Raw genomic sequence first — 24795 nt, 5'->3', positions numbered from 1 at the left:
CTGAGTAAGGTCTTAAAAGGAGCAGCTTCCACCTGGCTGGTTCTACCCTCAGAACTCAGACATTTTGATGTTTTGAGAAAGCCCCATCATGTGGAGAGGCCACATGGAGGTGTTCCAGTTGACAGACCCAGCTAATGTCTAGCCAACAGCCAGCACCAACCATCAGACATATGAGTGAAGAGACTTTGGGTGAATTCAGCCCCCACCCTTCAAGCTTGCCCAATTAACACCACATAGAGCATGGATAAGCAATCCCTGCCCTGCTATATTAGTATGCTAGGGTGATCATAACAAAGTACCACAGACTAAGTGGTTTAAACAAGATTTGTTTTCACGCAGTTCTGGAGACTAGAGGTCAGAGATCAAGGTGTTGGCAGAGTTGGTACTTTCTGAAGGTTGGAAGAAAGTGTCTATACCAGGCCTTTCTCCTTGTCTGGAGGTCACATGGTCTCCCCTCCCCTCTCACACCTGGATCCAAATTTTTTCTTCCTATAAGGACACCTGTCACATTGCATAAGTGTCTACCTGAATGACCTTGTTTTAAATTAATCACCTCTATAAAGACCCTGTCTCCAAATACCCTCATATTCTAAGATACTGGGGTTAGGACCTCAACATGAATTTATTTAATGGAACACTATTCTACCCCTTACACCTGCCACGCCTGCTCAAACCATAGATTCATGAGCAAAATGAATGTCGTCGTTGTTTGTGGGCCTCTAAGACTCAGAGTGGTTTGTTATGCAGCAAAAGATAACCAGCACACCTAAGATAGATGAATAACTTGGTTCCTGGTGACTAGAATTTGTTCTGCAAATGTTCTCTGGGAGCAGTACTGCACCCAGTTGGTACCCATAAGGCACCAGGCCAGACCACAGGCAAACATCTGGAAGACAGTTTCAGGGACTACATGTTCAGTGTTATCTATTTTTCTGTTTTTGAATTTTGCTCTTTGATTACAAAGCCACTGAAGTTGTCTCTAGTCAGAGAGACAAGGAGGACAAATGTTTATAAGTACCAGTATGGAGCAGCAGAAGGATGTAGTCAAATAAAAATCTATGGCCAGATGTGGAAATATCATTGGGCCTCATGGCAGTTGACTTTGAGACCTGTTCTAGATGCAAGGAGGCCTTGGGCTTTTAGCAGAGGTGAAACAGTGCTAGCAACAGGCTTTCCTGAGCACCCAGTCTGGTCCAAACTCTTGTTCCACCTGGCACTAGCTGTATCATCCTGGGAAGGTCACTTAAGGTCTCCATGCTTCTGCTTTCTTGGGTGCTTCATATGATAGGCTAACCATTTTTATCTTCATTATAGAGCTTGCCATGAGTGAATTCCTCTTCTGACTATTCTGTCTCCAACTGGTTTCCTTTGGTTACTCACCATTGCTACATCTTATTACTTCAGTCTACACAATTAATTTATTCATTTACTCAACAAATGTTTATTGAGAACCTACTCTATGCTAGGCACTGAGGGTATAATAACATTGGGTCAATGACCTCATTGACCTTGATCCTATCTTGCTCTTTACATCTAAAATTCTACCTTGTGACCTTCCAGCTGCTGTTTCCATCACTCATGGGCACATATCCTCTGCTTCTTAGCTCAGATCCTTGAAAGAGGCACTCAGATTGGCCTAGCATGTCTTTTCAAGTCAAGCCTCAAACTGTTTCTAACCGACTTTCGTATTTGGTTGCCTAAGATCAGGCACCCTGATCCAACCAACTGTCTTCTAGAGCAAGAGATGGGCATGAAGTCCAGAACATTGCCTCACAGTGATTGTGGGGTAATAGCTATGATGGGCAAACTGGAAGAAGTCCTTAGAGCAGTACATTAGGGTGGAGAAAGCCACCGTGGATTCCAGCTGGAGCTTATAGTACCCCAGGGAGAGTTTTAGTCAATTTCACACAACACAGGCTCAAGGAGGTGATGACTTGAAGACATCATGCACCAATCTGCTAGCTCCAGAATCAGGCTAGAAGCCAGGCCTTTGGAGGAATGTCTTGGCACTGAGTGATTTCACCCTACCTTGATTAGCAGAAACAGTGCTCCTTCCATTTCCTCTTGGCATGCACCATTCCCAGTTTGCAAGTCAGCAAACTTAGAGGGGGTTTTCACTGGCTGAAGGGGTGTACTTGACCCCTCAACCAATGCCAAACAAGAGTTGATGCATACATACTCTGGCTTCCCTGTCCCTCAGATAGGACAACTGTGAGATGTGTTCCACATTACTTCCCTGATGTCCAGCAGGATTGAGCCCCAGAAGCCCATACCTGCAACCTGCTTATTAATGCAAACATGTTAGTTTCTCTTCTATTCTTCTCTACCTGTACTTTCTGAAGAAACTCTTCAAATAAACTACTTGCACTCAAAATCTCCGATCTGTTTCCAGAGAACTGAAAATTAAGACACCTTGCAAGAAAAAACAAGTAGTGAGGCCATAAAGGTAAAAGGGAGGCAGGGAATCAAGACATGAGCAGAGGTATGGGTAGACAGACACAGAGATAAAGATCATTCATGCAGTATTACTAAACCATCGGCTCCACAGGTAATTCACCTGGTCTGGAGCTACAGAGAAAAGCAGGCTGCAGGTGAAGAGGTGCAACTCTTCCAAGAAGGGCTACTTGTAAACTAGGTGTCCTGGTATCATTCTTAAAATGTTCCATTCTCCCACTTGTCATCTCATTCATTGCTGAATCATTAATCATGATTTATATGACATTGACTTTTTTCAGAAATCTTGACTATCTCTTTGACAAGACATTAATAAAGAGTGGGACTTAGGGTGTCAAGTTTTTATGAGCAAAAGTGTCCAAGGCCATCTCCAGATGGGTATTCTTGGCTGCTTTCACCACACTCTCCAGAGACTGAAAAGCAATTGTTTGGCTGGGCAGATAGAGCTGAACTGAATTAAATTGACCTGCATGATACAGAAAGTAGCACTGAGCACATTTAAGTAAGGGGCTTTGAAAGAAATCTATTTTATTGTAGCTGAGTGTTGAGATTATTTTAAGGAAGTGATTAATAGTTTAAAATGCACGAATGATGTCAGCATCTAAAATTAAGATAGATGGGGAGAACAACATACTTGGTCCTAAATAAAAAGCTAACTAAATCTTTATTTCTTTCTGCGTTTTTTTTTTCCTTTCACAAACATGAATTTGGCTGCTTTCAAAAGCCAGTTCTTATGCCTACATCCTGAAAAGAAAGACGACATTTCCATTAGTAGAATACCAGCAGCCTCACTTAATCCAGATACACATATACCTAAAGGCACCTTTGTTCCAAATATAATTATTGCTCTGCAGGAAAATCTGGTGTGATTCTTCTGATTCGGAGTTTTAAGCCTGTCTTTAATTTCACATAACTTTATTAGAACCCCTAGAGATGAGAGAGGACACAGTAGGGGAAGGTAGTTTTCATGATAAGCAAAACCAGGGCATGTGGAAATTCTTTCAACTCAGGCTTCTGGCTCGAGTTATAAACTCTGATACAGAGTTTGGGCTCTTCTACCACTTAGGCACTGGATGAACAAACATGTGTTTTAAAAGCCTCTGCAGCCCGCAAGTCCTGCCCTCGTGCACACATGTGACTCTTAGAGCACCGTGGTCATGGTCAGAGCAAAGCCAAACCCTCCCGTGGAAAGGGTTTCTCTCATTGGCTTCTCTCAAAGTCAATGTTTGCTGGAAAGGCAGCAATTTCTTTCCTCTTCAAAAGGACCTTCATGTACAAACTCACTCCCACCTACTGTGCATGTAAATTATTCATCAGTGATATGGCCTCTATTTCTGACTTTGATCCTTTTCTTCCTCGGGATGCCACAAGGAGCATGAGAAGGCCGGTGAGTTATCAGAGGGCTTTTGATCTCCTACTCACAAATGACATTTTGTTGGGGAACATCTGGGCCCCTTCTGCAGCTGCAGGGTGGGTCAAAAAGGAGCAGAGTTTGGGGGTTCTGAGGTGTCCACCCCTTAGCATCAAACCATCTTCAACACAAAATGGGATGGGGAGAGAAATGGGCACGCTTCTCCCAGAACCAGCAACTGCTCACACGGTAATTAACAGGCACCTGCAACGACTCTCCCAACAGGCAGGGTGGTGTGACTCAGAGGTCCGACTGTCCAGAACTGGTTTCAGAGGAATTACACAATTGGAGTCATGTACCATGGAGCTTTCAATTAAGTAAAAATCACTGGGGGAGGAAGCCAGGGATGACTGAGGGGCAGAGACCCTCCAAAATGTTTTCTCTTTCTTTCGAGGTAAAAACAAGGTTTTCCTCACAAAATGGAGTGAAAATGTAAGGCACCAAGAATGCTGGAAGGGAAGAACAGGGAAAGGTCTGTGTTTCTCACAGGTCTGAAATGAGCTCTCCGTGCAGTTTGTCATCAAACTATTAGTAACTGGCCATTGTGGCTGGCATTGAATCTTCAGAGTGCTCACAGTTTAAAGACCAAGGACAGCGGACTCCTTTCATAATGGCAGTGTAAACCACTTTGCATTAAGTAGGAACAACAACCTTTTTAAAAAGAATGTGGCAAAATAATTACATTTCTTGTTGCTTTCCTTTCTTCCACATCACATGAGCAAGCACATCAGCCTCACTTGAATGGATAAAAGGAGGACTTTTTTTTTCAGTGAGGGCTGCTCTCAGGGGAAACACACCCATCAGTAAGGAACCCTTCATTCTGTCATGGCTGACTGGGATTCTAGGCTCAGCCTGGGCTAATTCACCACAACGTTTGGGATTTGCTCATGCCTCTTCTTTCTGGTTGACTGGGGAGCCATACTGGCAGGAATATTTACCCTACAAATGTCCTGTTTGATGTCTGAGTCCTGGTGCATTCCTCCAAATTTTCTCTCCTCATTTTTTTTTCTTTTTATTTAACTGAAGGTGATGTCCTCTGAAATGTTAATTCTTTAACTGGGAAGAGCCTTTAAATAGGGATTTGGCAGTAGTTCTGAAGTAAGTTTCATCATTATGTTGAAGAAGCCCTTTCAAATGCATTTGAAATCCATTTTTAGAATTTCAAAATAAAGGCTGTTAATGTTTTCCAATGGTACATTAAAAATTCAACAGTATTGTCCTCAGCATGGTCTGTTTTGATGCAGGTTACCTGGTTGGCTTAGTTTAAAATTGATATCATGAGTGGCTTGAAGTGCATTTCATCAAATGTTGATATCTAATGAGATATTTAGGGGACAGATCATTTTTTATATCTTGAATGCCTGATGTACAAATCACCTCATCTCTATAAAGCAGAGGGAACCATTTTAATTTGGTAAAGTGGGAACAGATTATTGCAATCTTTTTATGTTTCCTGATGTCAAAAATAAATAGCCTTGGTGTTCCAGAAAGCAAAAATCGCCCAGCTGAGAACAACTCACACACACGCACTGCTCTCTCTCTCTCTCTCTTTCTCTCTCCCCCCCCTCACATGCACACACACACACACATGCATTCACATACACCTTCAGCTTCTCCCTTGCTGCCTCCAGTTGTGGGAGGAGAGAAGTCTCTAGAATGAGAGCAAATGAAACCTGGTGAGTTTGCACTAGTGACTGTTGTGCTTCCTTTCTCCTTCTGGCCACTGTGGCGTCTGATTATCAGAAGACCCACCTGATAGTGGTAGATGCTCCCAGATGTGTGTGGTACCTACGGCTCCAGCCCTGGCCTCATCCCTCTGCCCTCCCTGGGGAGCCTAATTAGACATGGTCAAGGCCAGAGTTTCTAAGTTTGCCTGAAAACTCGAACTGATGGAATCGGGTCATTTAGGTTTCTAAATAGCTACGTGTATGCTTGGAACCTCGAATTATGTGCTGGATGTTGGCCCCCACATCAGGGAAATATCCACGGTCCTCAGTCCTCCAGCCCGGTCCCAGCCTCACTGGCTGCAAGCGCCGCCCGGGGCCACCGCATCTGAGCTGCCCTCCTGTCTGCCTCCCAGGGCGGCGCGGGGGGCCAGGGGGCAGCTGAAGAGCGTGACCGCCATCGCCATCGTTTTGGACAGGCTGCGGCAGAGGGGCAGGCCTCTGGGTGCCCCCGCCCGAGCAGGGGCCGCTTTGGAGGCACAGACGCCCCCGCGTGGGCCGAGCCTTGCGCTCGCACCTCCCGGGAGGGGAGGAGGCTGCAAACCGTCAGATCGCCGCGCGGCCCCGCCAGCTTCCCTCTGCCCCGAAACTTCTCCTAATTAAGCCAGTCCATCTAACTACGGGGCGTGCCATCAAACAGGTCTCCAGATGCTTCCGCTGCAGCCCGTGGGCGCTGGTCAAAGCCGGCGAGGCTTGTGATCAGCGACGCGGGCCCTGCGTGGCGGGCGCGGGCCCCTCTCGCCCCGGCGCGCCCCGCTCCGAGCGCCGCGCAGTCCGCCCTCGCTCGTTTGCTCCGTCGCCTGGCGAAGGCTCAGAGCGCGATTACTAAAGTTAGGGAAACATCCCTGTAATTAGCCCGGCAACTCTAAGCACAAGAAATGGAAATTAGTCACAGGATCATAAATGAGTTCGTGCATACATTACATTGCGCACGGCCCTGGGGGCCCAGTGTTTGCGGCGTTGGCCAGCACCCCTGTGTGGCAGCAAAGCCGTCCTCCCCCAGCGAGGGGAAGGCGCAGGAAAGGCGGTTTGGCTTGAATTACAAATTCTGTGATTCTTTTGTAGACGGCCAGGCCATCGGAGTAAAGTCTGTACTGAGGCTGGGGAAAGGGAGACGACGAGTAAACAGTGATTTTCCTGTTGATTTTTATTTTGTTTCCCCCGCATCTGTTAACCTAGAGCCATCAAGGTGCCTCCAAACGGTGGGCTCGTCAACTGTACTGCTTCACTCATTAGAAGCAGTAGTTATAAACTCTTTAAATAACCCTGATTCTGAACTATTTTCGAAGTCACTCCTCTTCCTAGCAAAGGCCAGGAAATTGGACTCAGGCACACACAACACGGCATTTGCATCAAAATAATACAGCAGGCAGCAGCAAGCCACAATCACATCACTCAGAAGGAAGGAATAGAATACAAATTAAAGGAAGATGTAAATTTTTTGCCATTAAGCTTCAATGACCATTTGAAATGGTACAAGGCACAAAGGTTCTTGATGAGCGTCATCTAGTTTGATTATTCATACTTGTGTTTCTGCTTGAATTAAAGCAGGAGTGCGAGAGCCTGTTATGGGAAAATATTTGAATTGATAGTGAACTCTCACCTTGCCGTGCATCCATTTACTTTTCAAATGAATACCAGATAAGTTAGTGCATTTTCTAATCGGCCTGTTTTCCAGTGAGTGCTGTCATTACATACCAATTTCTTTCAGAAGTGCTTGCTAAGAAACATTAACTACTTACAAATAAGGAGCTGTCTGTCACCGGCTGCAGTCTTCAGCTCACAGCATTTCTGCTAGGACAGTGTGAGGGCTGGAGAGTCCAAGTTCCCTTGCCTGTCATGGCTTCCGGCCTCTTCCTATTTCCCAAGTGAGTCTTTAAGAGTAGGCAGGGTCTTGCGGACGTGCTGTCTTTATGGAACCAGGTGGAGTCCTGCCCGATGCAGAGCCAAGCTGATTTACCGTGGAGTAGTTATGTCACTGTAGGCAGGTGGCCTGGGTCTTCCCCACCCTGGGATCCTATTTGCTGAGGCCGGGCAACCAGAACAGATTCTGACACAGACTTTATTCAAAACTGAAAGCATCCCTTTCTGGACATAGGTCCCATCACTGGCACATTCAACAAAGAAACAAAATGGAAAAGGTAGATCCCGAGGGTTGTGGTGGGAGGAAAGAGGGGTGGTGTCTCGTATAAAAACCATATGCCCAGTTTTGGACAAGAGTAGATTTGCAGAAACTATGGTGAAGATTCCAGAACACTGCTGCACTTCAAGAAGAGACTTAAAAAATATTTGCGCAGAGAGAAAGGAAAAGATCCTTATTACTCAGTCTGCTTTGGGATCACAAGCATCTTTTTTTAGGTTACTTTCCTGTTGAATGTTGCTGGCCACACATTTGTTGAAATGTGTCAATTACTTTTTGATCAAAACTTTTTTACGGTGTGCCTGAGTGGCTCAGTCGGTTAAGCATCCAACTCTTCACTTTGGCTCAGGTCACAGTCTGAGGGTGATGAGATTGAACCCCATGTTGGGTTCCACACTGGGCGTGGAACCTGCTAAAGATTCTCTCTCTCCTCCCTCTGTCCCTACCCCACTTCCTGCGCATGCTCTCTCTGTCTCTCTCTAAAAATAACAATACTGTTTTAGGAGTAATCACATGGTAAAAGAATATAGGTGTACCCAAGTGAACAAAGCAATGTTCACAAATGTTGAGTGACATTGCCTTCAGATGATTTTGTTGTGCAGACTCTGGTTCATTCATTGACAGAATCAGTCCCATGCTGATTTGCCACAGTGATGAGCAAAGCACAGAAAATGTGAACACTTCATGTGTTCCCAAGGTAAAGAGAAAAAGGAAATAAATGCCTTGCAAACTACCCTTTTGGGTGGAAAACAGGGGGACCTAATTCCAAGTGAGAAAAGAGTCCTTATCAGGTTTGAATCCAAATGTCACCTTATTTTTATTTATTTATTTATTTATTTATTTATTTATTTATTTATTAATCTATTTATTTATTTTTAAAGATTTTATTTATTTATTCATGACAGACACAGAGAGAGATTAGCAGAGACACAGGCAGAGGGAGAAGCAGGCTCGGTGCAGGGAGCCCGATGTGGGACTTGATTCCGGGTCTCCAGGATCACGTCCTGGATTGAAGCCAGTGCTAAACCGCTGGGCCACCTATTTTTATTTTTTAAATATTTTTATTTATTTATTCATTTGAGAGAGAGAGAGAAAGAGAGTATGAGCAGAGGGAGGGACAGAGGGAGAAGCAGACTCTCTGCTCAGCAAGGAGCCCAACCCAGGACTGTATCCTAGGACCCTGGGATCATGATCTGAGCTGAAGGAAGACACTTAACTGACTGAGCCAGGTACCCCGGTTACCATTATTTTTAAAATAAAAAATAAATATTGTAATCCTCAAATTGGTTAATCCTGTAACTGATTTAAGAGTCAAATGTGGGGAAAGGAACAATTGAATGTGTCATGACCACCCATGTTAAGGAAGGGTATAAAACTGAGTGGGAAAAATTAGAGAGGGAGACAAACCATGAGAGCCTCCTAACACTGGGAAACAAACAAAGGATTGCAGAAATGGAAGGTTGGGGTGGGTGGGGAGGGGTATGGGGTGACTGGGTGACCGGCACTGAGGAGGGCACTTGATGGGATGAGCACTGGGTGTTATACTATATGTTGGCAAACTGAATGTAAATTTTTAAAAAGGTTAAAAAAAAGGAAGGAAGGATATAAAGCCCTTTTGAAGGTAGGGACTTACTGTGACCAGATGTGCCCCGCACAAACATACACACACAGAAGAATACTGAAAAACATATTCTACGATCTGAGTTAATTATTATCCTTCTCAGAAATGTATAAACACTCATGTATCTAGAGAGGTTATAATGTCCAAAGCCATTTTACCAGGTGTATCACCTGCATTTAGGTCTCAAAATCCTGACAATGTATTCATGGATTTATAATTTTAAAAGAGCACTTATATTTCAAGGCTTCAAATAAATAATTTTATACAAAGGAATGTAGTCATTTCCCTTTTGTCTACTTCTTTGAAAAGCTGTTAAGTTTTCTGAGACATTGAGTATAAGCACAAGCACCCACAAAACATAACTGAGTAAATATGATAATAAATGGCCACATATTCTTTTTCTCTCTGCACCCACGTCCACCTTTTGGAAGTGCCCTCTAGACGTGAGGTTGTCCATTGCTTTGTCTAATTTGTTTTGGCCAATGAACATTAATCAGTGTGACACAAGCAGAAATTTTAAAAGCATGTAACACATATGCTCTTGGTGTATTTGGAGATCACCATGTGAGAAGCCTGAGGCAGCCTACTTTCTAGAGACATGTGGAGAAAAGACTGAGTAACCTGCCAGTGATCACACTGGAGAGCAAGGCCATAGTCTACCATCCCTCTACCAGACAGTCATATGCAAGACAGACATATGCAAGAGCCCAACGGGTATCAGCCAAGCCAGCCGAGCCCAGTAGAGCCACCCACCAACCCACAGAATCACGAGCTAAATTTGCACTCAAGGTGCTTTATGTGCAAATTATGTGACCGAGGCCCATTCTCATTTAAACTCTCTTTTGTTATTGAACCAACAAAATATTTTTGTCATTCATGAACCATCAAAATTGTACTACTACAGTATGCTATTATACATACTGTATAAGTATGTACACCAAATCATCTGTCAAAGCTGACCCTTCATCCTACAGGCACTGTATTGGAAATCACACTTTTCAATATTTTGAAGATTGAATGAGAGTGAGTGGGTATAGCACCTGCTATCAGCTACTCTGCCGATGTCCCCTAAAATCTCTTGTCATTTTCACACAAACCCATCCCCATGTGCATTCATTCCCAACAGCCAGTATCTGCATCTCTTTGTTGGAGGACAGCCCTTGAGCTGCTAGAGCCCATTTTCCTTGAAAGCATGGAGAACTGGAAGTCTGGTGGGTAACATGCCATCCCATCCCACTTCTGCCACTTGCAATCAACATATCTCTGGCTGACTGACACTTCTGGACTCCAGACTTCTCACCATCCATGGTCCTGTGTGAAATCCAGTAGATGAGCCCGTCTCTGAGAATCATATTCTGGCTAATTCTTCTTGGTTGCATCTTGAGTGTGGTATTTCCTCTCTGAGGCTCTTAATGTCTGCTCTGTTTGCTCATGGAATGGGATCCTGAGAAAAATAAGAACAGGAATTTCACTGTTTTGTTATGACAAATAGCTTCAGCCTCCTCCCTAACCAAAACTCTTACTTTGTTAGGTTTCCGTTTCCTCTTCATATTTTTCTTGGCCACTGTGACCAGTGTTAGCCTCTTTGCCATTGTCTAAAGGTAAAGAAGGAGGAGCATTAGATGATTCGTGATCCAACATAAAAATCCCATTGACTTTATTTGACATAGAGAGAAATTGAACATGAGGGAGTTCTAAACTTTTGCTTGAATCATTCATATGAACATGTGCATGTTTAATTAAGTTGTCAGAGGTGAAGCTCTTGCCACAATGCACAGTGGCTCTCAAATCTTACTTGCTTCAGAAACATCTGTGATGCTTCTATAACATACAGATACCTGGGTTCCCTTCCAGACCTCTCCAATCACTGTCTTTAAAAAGGGTTAAAAATGAGAACTCTCCAGAGAACCCAATCAAAATTGGGCCAAGGACCTGAATAAACATTTCTCCAAAGAAGATATACAAATGGCCAATGAGTACATGAAAGAATACTCAACATCACTAGTCATTAGGGAAATGCAAATCAAAATCACAATGAGATACCACTTCATATCCATTAAGATGGCCTCTGTCAAAAAAAAAAGAAAGAAAAGGAAAGAAAAAGTGTCGGCAAGGATGTGAAGAAATTGGAACGCTTGTGTATTGTTGGGAACACAAAATGTTGCAACCATTATGGAAAGTAGTACAGCAGTTCCTTAAAAAGAAAATGACCATATGATCCACGTAGTCCACTTCTGGGTATATACCCAAAAAAATTGAAAGCAGGGTCTTGAAGAGATATTGGTACAGGCATATCCATAGTAGGTTTATTCACAATAGCCAAAAGGTAGAAATAACCCAAGTGTCTGCTGGCAGGTGAATGGATAAACAAAGTGTGGTATATACATACAATGGAATAGTATTCAGCCTTGAAAGGAAAGGAAATTCTGACACATGTCACAATATGGATGAGTTTTGAGACTATTGTGCTAAGCAAAATAAGCTCATCATGAGAAGACACGCACTGTATGATTCTTCTTATGTGAGGTACCTGGAATAGTCAACTTCACAGATACAGAAAACAGAATGGTGGCTGCCAGGGGTTGTGAGGAGAAGAGACTGCCATAGGAATACAAATAGTTTAGAGACTGATTATACATCTAACCTTAATCTGCATCCATGACTCCACTCCCAACTTCTCAAATCCAGCTCATCGATATGGTCTATGACAGAATCATTCAAACATGAATACATGTCAAAATCCCCTGGAGATCTTGTTAACACAGAGATTTCTGGACCCCACCACGAAAATTTCCAATTTGGTAGTTGGATTTGTATTTCTAGTAAGTTCCCAGGAGATGCTAATACTGCTGGCCTGGAAACACTTTGAGAACCACTGACCTATTGGTTTAACTCAACAGTATGTCTAGAATTAAGCCTCTTTTTTTCTTTCTCCGGCCATCACCAGTTCAGACTCCCATTCCCAACTGCTCTACTTAAAAGTGATAGTTGCCAGCATTCGAGATCCTGCACGAGTGGCTTTAGCCTCCTTGGCGGTAGTGGGAAGAATTCAGGACTGGACTCAAGTGCCCCAGGAACTGCACTGAAATAGCCATGCAGTCCTGAATGAGTTACTTCACCTTTCAGGACGTAATATACTCATCAATAAAATGGTGATGATAATATCTATTTTGAAGAGTTATTTTAGGAAAGAATGAGACAAGGTATATAAAGATGCTTGCAGTAGGGCTGTCCTATAGGCCCTCCACTGCTGTTCCTCTTCCATCTTTTTTTTTTTTTAAGATTTTATTTATTTATTCATGATAGTCACAGAGAGAGAGAGAGAGAGAGAGAGAGAGGCAGAGACACAGGCAGAGGGAGAAGCAGGCTCCATGCAGGGAGCCCGACGTGGGATTCAATCCCGGGTCTCCAGGATCGCACCCTGGGCCAAAGGCAGGCGCTAAACCGCTGCGCCACCCAGGAATCCCTCCTCTTCCATCTTTAATGGCAACTTTTCACTCACAGGGAAGTATGTGCTTCTCTTTCCCCAGACATACCCCTAACGCTGCCATCTCTGGAACCCTCCACTCACCTTTTCTTCCATGTGGACATTGTCTTGATTAACACTTTTTAACAGAAACCTACTTTAGTGGATCCAGTGATCCCTGGTACCATAGGGCCCCACAGTACAATAAGCTTCAATCCTGCACACTGGAACATAGTCCTCTGCAACAGGGAGCAGCTTCTGAAAGTCCACCCACATAAGTGTCTACCATCCTTCGACCAGGCCCTGATCTCCACCTGAGGAAATGCCTCTTATCTCTCCAAGCCCATTGAACTGCCACCTCCCCCTTGAAGTCTGCCCTTCTCCCTAACTAAATATGACCTCTCCCTTCTCAACTATCTTTGCATTCAACTGATGACTCTCTGACAGCCTCTCTCACATGGTGCATAGTGATCTGTGTACATAGATCTGCATATCCAAGTTTTGTCACTTGCTCACTCTACAGCCTTGGGCAAGTTACCTCTCTGGGCCTCATTTTCCACATCTCAGAAACAGTAACAGTGCCTACTTCAGAGGCTTGCTGTGAGAATCAAGGAACTAAAATATATAGTGTTTCAAACTGCACTCCACATATGGATGCTTAGTAATATATATGATGATGGTGATTAATTTTCTATCCTTACTAATTGGCCCCAGTGATCAGGGACTATGACTTTAATCTTGACATCTCATTGTACCTTATGCCTTATAGTAAGCCCTCAGAAAAGTAAATAAATAAATAAATAAATAAATAATGCAATAAATTGTATTTATTGCCATGGTCTTTCCAGTTATGGTTACCTCTCAGGAGGGGGGCAGGATGGTTCTCCTTCAGACAGAGGCAGACCCCCACCTGTATCCCAAACTAGTTTAGTGGGCAGCCGAGTTTTTCTCCTGGTGAAATTATTCTCTCAAGTCATCTTATTGTGTTTCATGAAAGCCTTGGCACATGAGCTTAGCTCTGAGGATGCTCCATTAACATTCTTTCAGTATATGAGCCTTTTTGCGGCTCAGAACTTTTTCATAAAGATCCCAGGCTACCAGTCTGACATGTCAGAAAGAGAACTACCACTCAGACATGCACTCAGAGATGGTGTTTTATGAGTACCGCCACTATTTCTTTGTCCCTTTTAATTGGGCAAATTTTAGCATGGGCGAAGATGCCTTTTCTCACTGCTCACCCACTTCTCTAGAATGCAAGTGTGGTGGTGTTTCCATCCACCTTTCCTACTTTTTCTTTTTATCATTTAAACACAACCTCCTCCCCATCAATAATCTGGACAAACTGGTGCCTACATGAGGAACAAAAAGGGAGAAGGTTGTGCTCACTTCCAGGTGTATTGTTTTTCCAGGATTATTCCACCAGTCTGGCCAGAGGGGAAAGTGCTGGGGTAGAAACTATTTTGTAATAGTTGGGAACCTTATAAAAATGTTATACCTACAGTGCAATTTATTCTAATGTGTTTGGCGGACAATTGTTAATCACCAAAGCAGAAAAGGCAGCTTGCATTTCCAAAAGCGGTGCAAGTCCCCCAGCTCGAGATCCCAGTGAGATTACCCCACAATCTTGGGTGTCCCAACCCCAGCCTTCGCTGACAGCCAGGCTGCTCTGCAGAGTCTCTGCTCTGACAAAGGGGAAGCTGAGGCTCTCTTCCCATGATGGAAGCGTGTTTGTTACAATTAATTAGAAATCCTGGGTTGCAAATAGAGATACACACACAACTAGTAACTCAAAGCTTGTTTTCTTTAGTGATTTCAGGGAAGACACAGAAAGCAATATGTATTCACATCCAGATGTTTTACATGCATGATTCAGAAAACTCGAAAAGTCGGTGTTTGGGAAAAACAAAAAATGGAACAGAACCAAACAAACCACCAAATGCTTTATTGCCAGTTCACCTCTGTCTGTTAAATCAAGTGGGGAGGAAAGTGCTTTGTCTGGAATGTAGAAATTCCACCCAGTGGAAAATGAACTTAAAAATGTATCACAGACATCCGCAGAGTGATTACATAATTAAAACTATTACATCTGAAAACCCTCAGTCAATTATTTGTTGTCTTCAAATCCTGATTATCTTTTTAATTTGCAAAGACAGTTTTTTTGGTAGTGGGTTTTTTTGGGTTTGGGGGGGTGGGGTTTGAGCCAGTTAAATGTGACAGCTGTGCAGGGCTATGTTGCAAACATTGGGAAAGGTGTTTAACATCATTATGTTAAGTTAGAGTTAAATTTCATTTTTCAAACAAACAAAATTGAACTGGGAATGGGATGTGCACATAACTTGGTTTCAAGAAAGGTTAATGAGAAAGCTGTAAAACCCCACATCATGCCCAAAATTCCATAAAGAGCTCTGTCCCCTCTCACCCCACCTCTACTATTTCCAGTTTAATCTTGGATAGCGGAAGAGAGTAGGATGATGTTAACATTAACTCATTATGCTCTCAAGAACTCCATGCACAAGGTAAATGTGTTCATTTTTCCAAAATCTGCTTTGTTTTCTGCTTGCCCCACTGTGGGCTCTCAATAACTAAATTTCCTCTGCCATCAAGTCTCAGAATTATAATTTGGGAGGGGAGTTATGCCGTGTCATTAACCAGGCTCTATATGCATCTCCACCCTGTGACCCAAATGTTGGATTAATGAGGACATATGGGGCAGCCCCGGTGGTGCAGCGGTTTGGCGCCGCCTGCAGCCCAGGGTGTGATCCTGGAGACCCCTGATCGAGTCCCACGTAGGGCTCCCTGCGTGGAGCCTGCTTCTCCCTCTGCCTCTCTCTCTCTCTGCGTGTGTCTCTCATGAATAAATAAATAAAATCTTAAAAAAAAAGAAACGTTATTAAAAAAAATAATGAGGACATATGGCTTGATCCTGCTGCTTTAAGCCTTTGGGGTCAGCCCTGGAGACCAAAGCGGCACTTCTCCCTGGTGGTCCCCATTGTTCCTTCTCAGGACCCAGGGAGATTACCAAATCTTGACTCTCAGGCAATTGTACAGCTGATCTTGTATGGCAGCCAGTGGAGTACATTGGGCCAATGGGAGAGAAGTCAAAACCCTCACAGGGAGAAATGCTTGGGACCCCAAAACCAACTAGCCTAAGTTCTGCCTCACTGGCTGCCCTGCAGCATAGAGGCAGGCCAGGCAGCCTTGGGAAGCCTCTCCAGGGGACCTGCAGGCCTCAGGTTTGCCTGTTTATTTTCTGGACCAAGAACCCCCAGCACACACACCTAAGAGGACAGGCTTGATTTCACTACTGCCCGAGAGACGGACCAATTAAGCCCAGAGGGGGATGGTGCAGAAGGAGTCTCTCCCTGTTCTTTCTCTTGGTTGCTTCTTTCAGCAATCTGGGGTTTCTCCAAAGGGATGCTGGTGCTCTGGGCAAATCCAACTCTATACCTCACCTTACATCCTTAACAGGAAAAACCCTTCATGTATATAAGAGGCTTCAAGGCTTACAAGATGCATTCACATTCTTGAGCTCACTGGTGCTGTACAAAAAATGTACCATTTCTCCTATTCTATGAGTGAGAGAACAGAATTCAGAATCCAAATGGCTTGTCCAACACCCCCTAGCTTCTAAGTGATAGAAATGTGTCTGGTCCCCAGATTTTCTAGTTCACACCTCCTTCTATTCTTCATAGCTCCATCCTACTCCGTACTGAAAACAAACAAAAAACCTCATCCTGCCAAGTAAACAGACTTGAGAAGCCAACCCCAAACAATGCTGGCCCCATTTGGTAAGGCCTCTTGTTGTGCACTCATTGCCCCCTCTGAGATCTCGAACCCATCTACAGCACAGGATGGCTTCTCCTCTAAAAGAGCCTTCCAGCCTGCTTGCAACAACAAACATTGAGTGAGTATGAAGGGAGGGAAGAGACAGTTGACTCTGCAAACTCAAGAGCATCAGAATAATAGGAGAATAACTTCTGCTTCCCATCATGTTGGAGTACCAAGTTTCAGATCAGCCTTCCCCCTATAAGCCACTCTGAAATTGGGAAAAAACTGGTTTTAGACATTGGAATGCAGCGTAAGACTATGGCCCTAGAGGGAAGAGAAACATACAAGGTGAGACCCATGTTGCCTTGGCTGGCTACCCAGAGGTGCTTTCCAAAACACACTATAGATAGCTGGAGACCTTACAGACCATGGTGGTCTCACCAAGGTGAGGAGTCAAAAATCAGAGTTTGGGTCTAAGGCAGTAGATGGAGTATAAGGGACAGGATACAATGGGGATTGAGGTGTACGCAGAAAGAGTTCCACAAATCTAGATAAAGTTTCCCTTGAGCCTTTGGCCAAATACTAAACTGCATATGTCCAGAGTGTGAATTCATGAGTCTTGGGAAAGAGTAGTCAATAGAGAGGGGTGGTGTGCTGTGAGCCAAATGCAGATTCTGGAGCTTGAATAGGACAGGGAAACATTGGAGTTCTAACGACCAGACTAGAAAGATGTCACTCCATGTTCCAAGCAATGAGTTAAGACCCCTGAAATATCACATCTTGGGAGTAGAGATAAACTAACTCTAAAGTAAAGGCTACTCTAGACTCAACCCAACAAATCTTCAAAACAAGCTTCCAAGGGGGTCAAACTGATCTACAAGTAACTGCAAGTTAAATGCCTGCCAGGACACTCACTCAGCACTCCACAGAACCCAGCACTCAACAGCATAGGATCAAAAAACTTTAGCTATGCAAAAAAGTAGGAAAATGTGACTCATAATCAGAAAAAAAAATCAATCAATAGAAACAGACTCAGAGATGACAGCACCATTGTAATCAGCAAGCAAGGACTTTAAAGCAGCTTTTACAAATATATTCAAAGGTTTAAAGAAAAATACACCATTAGAAATTAGAAAAAAAAGGGGATATCTCAATGAAGAAATGGGAACTATTTAACAATAACAATAATAAAAAAACACCAAGAGCCATCCTATCCTCTTGACCCATCAGGTATCCATCTGAGCTACAAATTGCCCTAGCACTTACCTTCCTTTTTCCCTTCCTGACCACTTGATTCAGCTTAGTGCCCTTCCTGTACTCCACTTCCCTTCCAAAATTTCCAGTGCCCACCTCATTCCTGCATCTGTTCATATCCACCACTGATCATTCTTCCAAAGACCATAATAAAGTGATAGGTAGATCTCTTAAGAGCACTAAGAATGAAAGCAAGAAGATTGAAGAAACACACTGTCACTTGCTCTTTTGTATCTTCACTGTTTTTGAGCAGTGCAGCAATGCAGTGGCTCATAGACTCTTGGCTCCATGACAAGAATGCTGACAGTCTGTGTGAATGACATAGGATGCATAACACTAGTTGCTATCACCAAGTCCCACATCTCAGCATATTGACACAATAAGAGTTGACTTCTTGCTCACACAAAATCCAAAGTGAGTATTTCTGGTCAGAAGTTTTTTTTCTGATCGTTCAGGAATCCAGTTCCCTTCCATCTTGTGGTTTCACCATCACCCATGGCCCTGAAATTCTCTGTTGGGTCCTCAGCACTCAGCTGCCAGATAGGGTAAGAGAGGGCAGAGGATCAGGTAGGAGATTTGTGTGGCCATCTCCATGTGCAATCTATTGGTCAAAATTCATTCACATAGTCACAACTAACTGCACAGGCAACCAAAAACAGAATTCAATTAGTTGCTCAGGAAGAAGAAAAAAATGGGTTTTGTTGACCACATAGCAGTCTCTACATCAGTGAGATGCCTTGGGAAGTTCCTTTTCTCTGAGCCTCAGTTTCCTTATCTGTAAACAGACCAGGAATAATACATTCTTCGTGGGGGCTATTCTGACAGTTGAAATGAGATAGTCTATGTGAAACAATTAGCAGCAGACCTGGAACACAGCAAGTGTTTGAGAAATGTTGCCTGGTACAATTATTACAATATCCACATTTAATTAATCTTTGTATGCTCCATTGGGTAGTTCTAACCTTATAAGCCATGGCCAGGGATGCTTTAACTTTTTCTCATTATGTTGTTTTTTTAGTCAAGAGACAGTAAAAAATAGAATTACTATTCTGTCTCCTTCAGCCATTTCTCCAGAGAAAAATGCTCTGATGAGTGTTTCCCTCTCCTTTTCATCTCTAGTCCCACTCAGTAAAGCAGTGATGCTGGCCACTATCTCATACTATGTGTCATACCCTCTGTCATGATCCTTCCTCACTCAGCTATGCCAGATAAGGATCTCCGTATCCCAGCTACAGTGGGAATTGGAGAGGTTGGAGTCTCAGATGTACATGGCCATACAGGGCTGCCCACCAGGATTGAAATCAACATTTGTTTCCCCAAGGGTCTTGGGCTGAAACACTATGCAATGCATCCAAGTAGCAAAAGGAGGAAGGATGGTAACTGAGACAAAAAAAAAAAAAAACAACATAGGGTTGGAGCTCTCCAGGCAAGCCCCAACCCCTGCCCCACCATCCTGTTGAGACAGCCCTGGCTGAGAGAGTATACAGGATGTCAATTTGCTAAGGTTGAAATATCTCAGCATTATTTCTCCTGTGAAATTTAAACTACTTTTGTCAACTTATCACCAAGGAGCAACAGCTGAGTCTTCATGAAATATAGATGTCAATTAGAAATACTCTTCAGGGGCACCTGGGTGGCTCAGTCAGTTAAGAGTCTGCCTTTACCTCAGATCATGATCCCAGGGTCCAGGGATGGAGCCTAGGATCGGGCTTCCTGATCAGCAGGGAGTCTGCCCTTCCCCCTGCTCATGCTCTTGCTCTCTCCCTCTCTCTCTCTCTCTCTCAAATAAATAAATAAAATCTTTTTAAAAAGAAATACCTTTAAGTTTACTTTGGGCCTTTCTTTATAATGGTGTAGGATAGGGGAGAGAATGTTTTAGAATAGCTAGAAACCAATAATAGAAGGAGCAACATATGCCAAAAATAACCAAGAAGGTAAAAACATCTGCTCAGATTTGCCTATGAAAGAAAGAAATTGCATTACTGAAAAATTAGTGCATGGCCAAGCATACCTTAAAACAGAAAAGGAAAGTTCAGGTCCTGCTCATAAAGAAATAAGAATTTCTTCTTACATTTGCATTTGCCCATTAAATTCCCATGAAAAATGCAGACAGTTTCCTGTATCAATATACCTGCATTATCATAGAACAAAATATATCTGCATTATCACAGAATAAAATAGAACCTCTGATCTAGGCAGAAGGTCCAGGTCTGCTTGCAAAATCCCACGGGCAGTTTTGAAGTAGGAAGGAAAATAACCTGTATCAGGCACTGTACCAGAAGCTTCCATTTAGGAGATATAATTAAATTTTCACAACAACCTTGCAAAGCAAAGTGTAATTATCCCCATTTTATAGATAATGAAACCAAGCCTTTAAAAGTTAGATAATTTTCCCATAATTGGAATTGGAATCCACATATATGTGATTCCAAGACCATATTCCTCCTACTATAGCCCCTGGTGGTTAAACAACCACATTATCCATCTGATGGATATTAATCAGGCACCATGAATGAATCTCTCAAGAAATCCATTGTAAGATTGGTGGTTGCCACGGGGGGGGGGGGGGGGGGGTTAGGGGGAGGGGGAAGTAGGTAAAGATGGTCAAAAGGTGCAAACCGCCAGTTACAAGATGGAAAGTCCTACCTTGCACATTACATCCCTCCTGGATCCTCTGGAGCCATTTTCACCATGGTCTGAAAACATCCCCTATACCACACACTGCCTGGCACCCCAAGGCAGCTACTTACTAAGGCTCCAACTCTTCTGGTAGAAGTTTTTGCCTGGATCTTGAAGTCCCTTCTGAGAGACAAAACTAGTGTCATGGGTGGAGTGGGTTGTATTAGTGTCCCTGAATCATCATCCCCCTCTTAACCATGGGACTGGGCAGTCCCTCCCACTACAGAATATATTCTCTATATACAATATCCACATTTAATTAAAGAATATCTTCCCCTCCCTCAAGACAGCAGGTTCAGCCATGTGACTTGCTTTGCTTAATGGAATATAAGCAGAGGTGACGTGACTGTGTGCTTGAAAAGACTTGCACAACTGGACATGGATCTCAGCCATGATGAGAAGCCTTCCCCTAGGGATCTCTGGGTGGCTCAGCGGTTTGGCACCTGCCTTTGGCCCAGGGCGTGATCCTGGAGACCCGGGATCAAATCCCACGTCAGGCTCCCGGTGCATGGAGCCTGCTTCTCCCTCTGCCTGTGTCTCTGCCTCTCTATCTCTCTCTGTGTGTGACTATCATAAATAAATAAAAATTTAAAAAAATTAAAAAAAAAGAAGCCTTCCCCTAGTGTAGCTGCATCCCCTTCAGTCTGAGCTCCAGATGGACACATATAGGGCATAGACCTGATATCAGTCCTCAGGAAGGAAATAAGCCACAGCAGACCCATATTTTGAAGTAGAGCTGCTGCCCAGTGAAGCCATTCTAACTCAACCAACCCTCAGATATGTGATCTAACCAGACAAGACCACTCAAGATCAGCTCACCCCCTCCAGCCAACCAGAAATGGATGAGTTGAATGAACACTTGATGGTATACTCTTGAAGTGTTATAGTTGTGAACTATGCAGCATCTGTGGCAATTGCTATTTAACATAAATAAACTAAATTCTATGAAAGCAGAGAATTTATTTTATTAACTAAACTCTGTTAACTAAACTCCTGTTAACTGTTGTACATCCAGCACCTAGTACGGTGTCTGGCAAATAATAATGCTTACTAGAAAGATAGACCAATAAATAAATGCCTAACAACTAAAGGAAAACACTGAAGGAGCTAGCAGGCAATGCCTATTTAGAGTTGCTGATAGTATTAGTCAGAATTGTATAGAGAAACAGAACCAATAGAATGTGTGTGTGTGTGTGTGTGTGTGTGTTTAAAGATTTACTTTATTTATTTTATACACAGTTATACATGTAGGCAAGTCCCAGATTCTATAGGGTATCAGCAAACTAGAAACCCAGAAGAGTCGATGGTTTAGTGTGAATCTGTGTCCAAAGGCCTGAGAACCAGGAGAACTAATAACGTAGTTCCAGGCCAAGTGCCACTCGTCTCAAGACTCTGGAAGAGCTGACATTTTCAGTTCCAACCTAAAGGTAGGAAAAAGCTGATGTCCCAGTTCCAAGTCCACTGGGCAGGGAGAATTCTCTCTTACTCAGAGGAGGTCATCATTTTGTGCTATGTGAGCCTTTGTGGAGGCCGAGAAAAATTAAGGCCATTCCACCTCAAGTTTAGCATTAGCACAAGTACAGCCATCTTAGGCCCCTGGGAATAAGAGCTGAACTTTACAGGAAAAACTGCAGAGTGTCCTTGGCAGGGAATCCCATATCGGAAAGACAATAAAGCTCAGAATGCCCTCGGCAGAGAATCCCATATCAGATCTTAAGAAACTCCCCACCCTTTCCCCCATATTGGAATGGAAAAAATTCCTCCACCCCTTTTGAAGATCCCCTAGACCCACCCATAAAAACCCAGCTGTAACCCACCTCGGGATCCAAGTCCCTGCTCCGCTGTGTCGGGTATACTTGGACCCAGGCTCGAGCTTGTAAATAAACCCTCGTGTGTTTGCATCGGTGTCAGCTCCTTGGTGGTTTCTCGGATTCGCGATCTTGGGCACAACATTTGGGGGCACGTCTGGGATCCGAGAGACCTCCAGGACCCCATCTGGAGGGTTTCATGCGTGGTGAATGCTCTCAACTTTTTCCACCTTGTGCACATATTCTCTGAGAGCTCTATACTGTACTTTTACCTGTAGGAATTCCAATCTGTATCGGGTCAGCATTGGCTTAGGCAGACACGCTTGAGCCGTTGACCGCGGGTCTTGAGGAGACGTCCCTAGCCCCGGCCTGGAGGACAGGGTCTTTCTTCATCTGTAAGGAGGACGGGGTCCTCATCTGTAAGAAGGACCAGGGTCCTCATCTGTGAGGGGGACGGGGTCCTCATCTGTAAGGAGGGCCGGCTGCCAGCCCTTCGGGTTACTTTCTGTTTTGTCTCCGCAGCCGCCCTGGAACGTTTGTCTGTTGCTGTGTTCTTGTTACCTGTTTGCACGCTGGTCTGTGTTATTTGTTAACTGTCATAACTGTGTCTTGGTGTGGACGGGGGTATATAACGGGGCAGACACAAACCACCCCCTGTCCCTTATGCTCTCCCACTTCTCGGACATTAAGGAAAGAGCTCACAATCTGAGCACAGACATACGGAAAGGGAAATTTCGAACCTACTGCATGTCAGAATGGCCAACCTTTGGCGTGGGATGGCCCCGAGAAGGAACTTCCCACCTACCTATTATCTTACAGGTTAAGGCCGTGATCTTCAGGGACATACCGGACGACCGACCAGGTGCCCTACATCCTGGCCTGGCAGGACATGATTGAGAATCCCCCTCCTTGGATAAAACTATTTTTACCCCCCAAAGCAGAACCTACCAAGAACCTAGCCCTGTGGAAAGGCCGAGAAGGAGACGGACTCTAAGACAAAAGTGCCTTTTTATCCAGTTTTACAGGATTCCTCTCCAGAGGACCTGATGCTCCCGCCACCCTACTGGGCACGCCCTCGCCCTTCCACCCGCCCCCCTCCATCAGAGGTACCGGGGGCTGCAGGAGGGGCGCCACCCCCCCAGATGAGGGAATTCCTGTGCGGGCAGCAGAGACGCGCAGCCGGACCCACCGGGCGGCCCCACCCCCTAACGCAGGCCGGCGGACTCCACCGCCCTTCCCCTCCGCGCCATGGGACCCCCAATGAGACTGGTGGACAGCTGATGTTGTACTGGCCGTTCTCCACCAGTGTTTTTATATGATTGGAAAACCCAAAATGCAAAGTTCTCTGATAATCCGCCAGAGATCGGAGAGAGATCTGATCAGGCTTTTAGATACTATTCTCTTTACCCACCAGCCTACTTGGGATGATGCCGACAGCTCTTGCAGGTTCTCTTCACCACTGAAGAAGGGAACAAATTCAGGTGGAAGCCCGGAAGTCTGTCCTGGGAGAGGACAGACAGCCAACTCAAAACCCAGACCTCATAAACGCTGCCTTCCCTTTATCCTGCCCCACCTGGGACTACAACTCAGCTGAAGGTAAGGAGAGACCCCGGGTCCACTGCCAGACTCTAGGGGCAGGTCTCCAGGCTGCCGCACGCAAGCCTACCAATCTGGCCAAGGTCTATGTTAGAGAGAGTCATAGAGGCTTTTACGCAGTACACCCCTATGAACCCAGAAGCCCTGGAAACAAAGGCCGCAATTATCATGGCCTTTGTTAATCAGGCCACTCTGAACATTAAAAAGAAATTGCAAAGAGTAGAGAGACTGGGAGAGAAGAGCTTGCAGGACTTAGTAATAGAAGCAGAAAGTCTGTAATAATAAAGTCTGGAAGAGCAGCAAACCAAACTAAGTGACCAGCAGACCTGAAGCCTGGCCAAGATCCTGCTGGCCACAACCACGGATGACCCACGGGGAAGACAGAGGCACCTCAAGAAGCCGGCTTCAGGGACAGGTAAGGAGGATGGCCCTGATCCCTGCCGGGAGCGCCCTAAACTGAACAAAAACCAATGTGCCCATTGCAAGGAAGAGGGCCACTGGGTGAAAGACTGTCTTAACAAAAGACCTAAGGGCCCTGCCAAGATCTTGGAGATGGAGGACCTGGACGACTAAGGAAGTTGGGGTTCAGCACCCCTCCCCGAGCCCAGGGTAACTCTCAGAGTGGAGGGGCAAGCCGTTGAATTCCTAGTGGACACTGGGGCACAACATTCGGTTTTATTACAACCCCAAGGGACATTGGCAAGCAAGACTTCATGGGTGCAAGGGGCCACGGGCACCAGACAGTACTCATGGACTACCCGAAGAGCTGTAGATCTCGACATGGGCCGGGTATCCCACTCCTTCATGGTCATCCCTGAGTGTCCCTACCCGTTGTTAGGTCGGGATTTGCTCACCAAGATGGGGGCACAAATTC

At 44.5% G+C, this 24795-nt stretch overlaps 1 long non-coding RNA gene across 2 annotated transcripts in view; it reads right to left on the bottom strand.

Moving 5' to 3' along the window:
• The window catches only part of LOC111092150, a 28743-nt gene extending 5947 nt beyond the window's left edge, over nt 1-22796 (bottom strand). The window contains exons 1-3 of one of the 2 annotated variants that reach the window (XR_005377474.1): nt 22598-22796; nt 10874-10945; nt 10651-10794 (exon numbers count right to left, since the gene is read on the bottom strand). This is a non-coding gene — a long non-coding RNA (uncharacterized LOC111092150). Of the gene's footprint in view, nt 1-10650; nt 10795-10873; nt 10946-11994; nt 12548-22597 lie in introns of those variants that run through there. The other variant, XR_005377473.1, reaches the window with a different exon arrangement.
• Nucleotides 22797-24795: the final 1999 nt, after the last annotated feature.

The sequence above is a fragment of the Canis lupus genome, chromosome 24 (assembly GCF_011100685.1).
Source record: "Canis lupus familiaris isolate Mischka breed German Shepherd chromosome 24, alternate assembly UU_Cfam_GSD_1.0, whole genome shotgun sequence".
NCBI classification, from domain to species: domain Eukaryota; kingdom Metazoa; phylum Chordata; class Mammalia; order Carnivora; family Canidae; genus Canis; species Canis lupus.
Note: the sequence above shows the minus strand (reverse complement) of the source record. Positions and strands in the feature narration are given on the sequence as shown.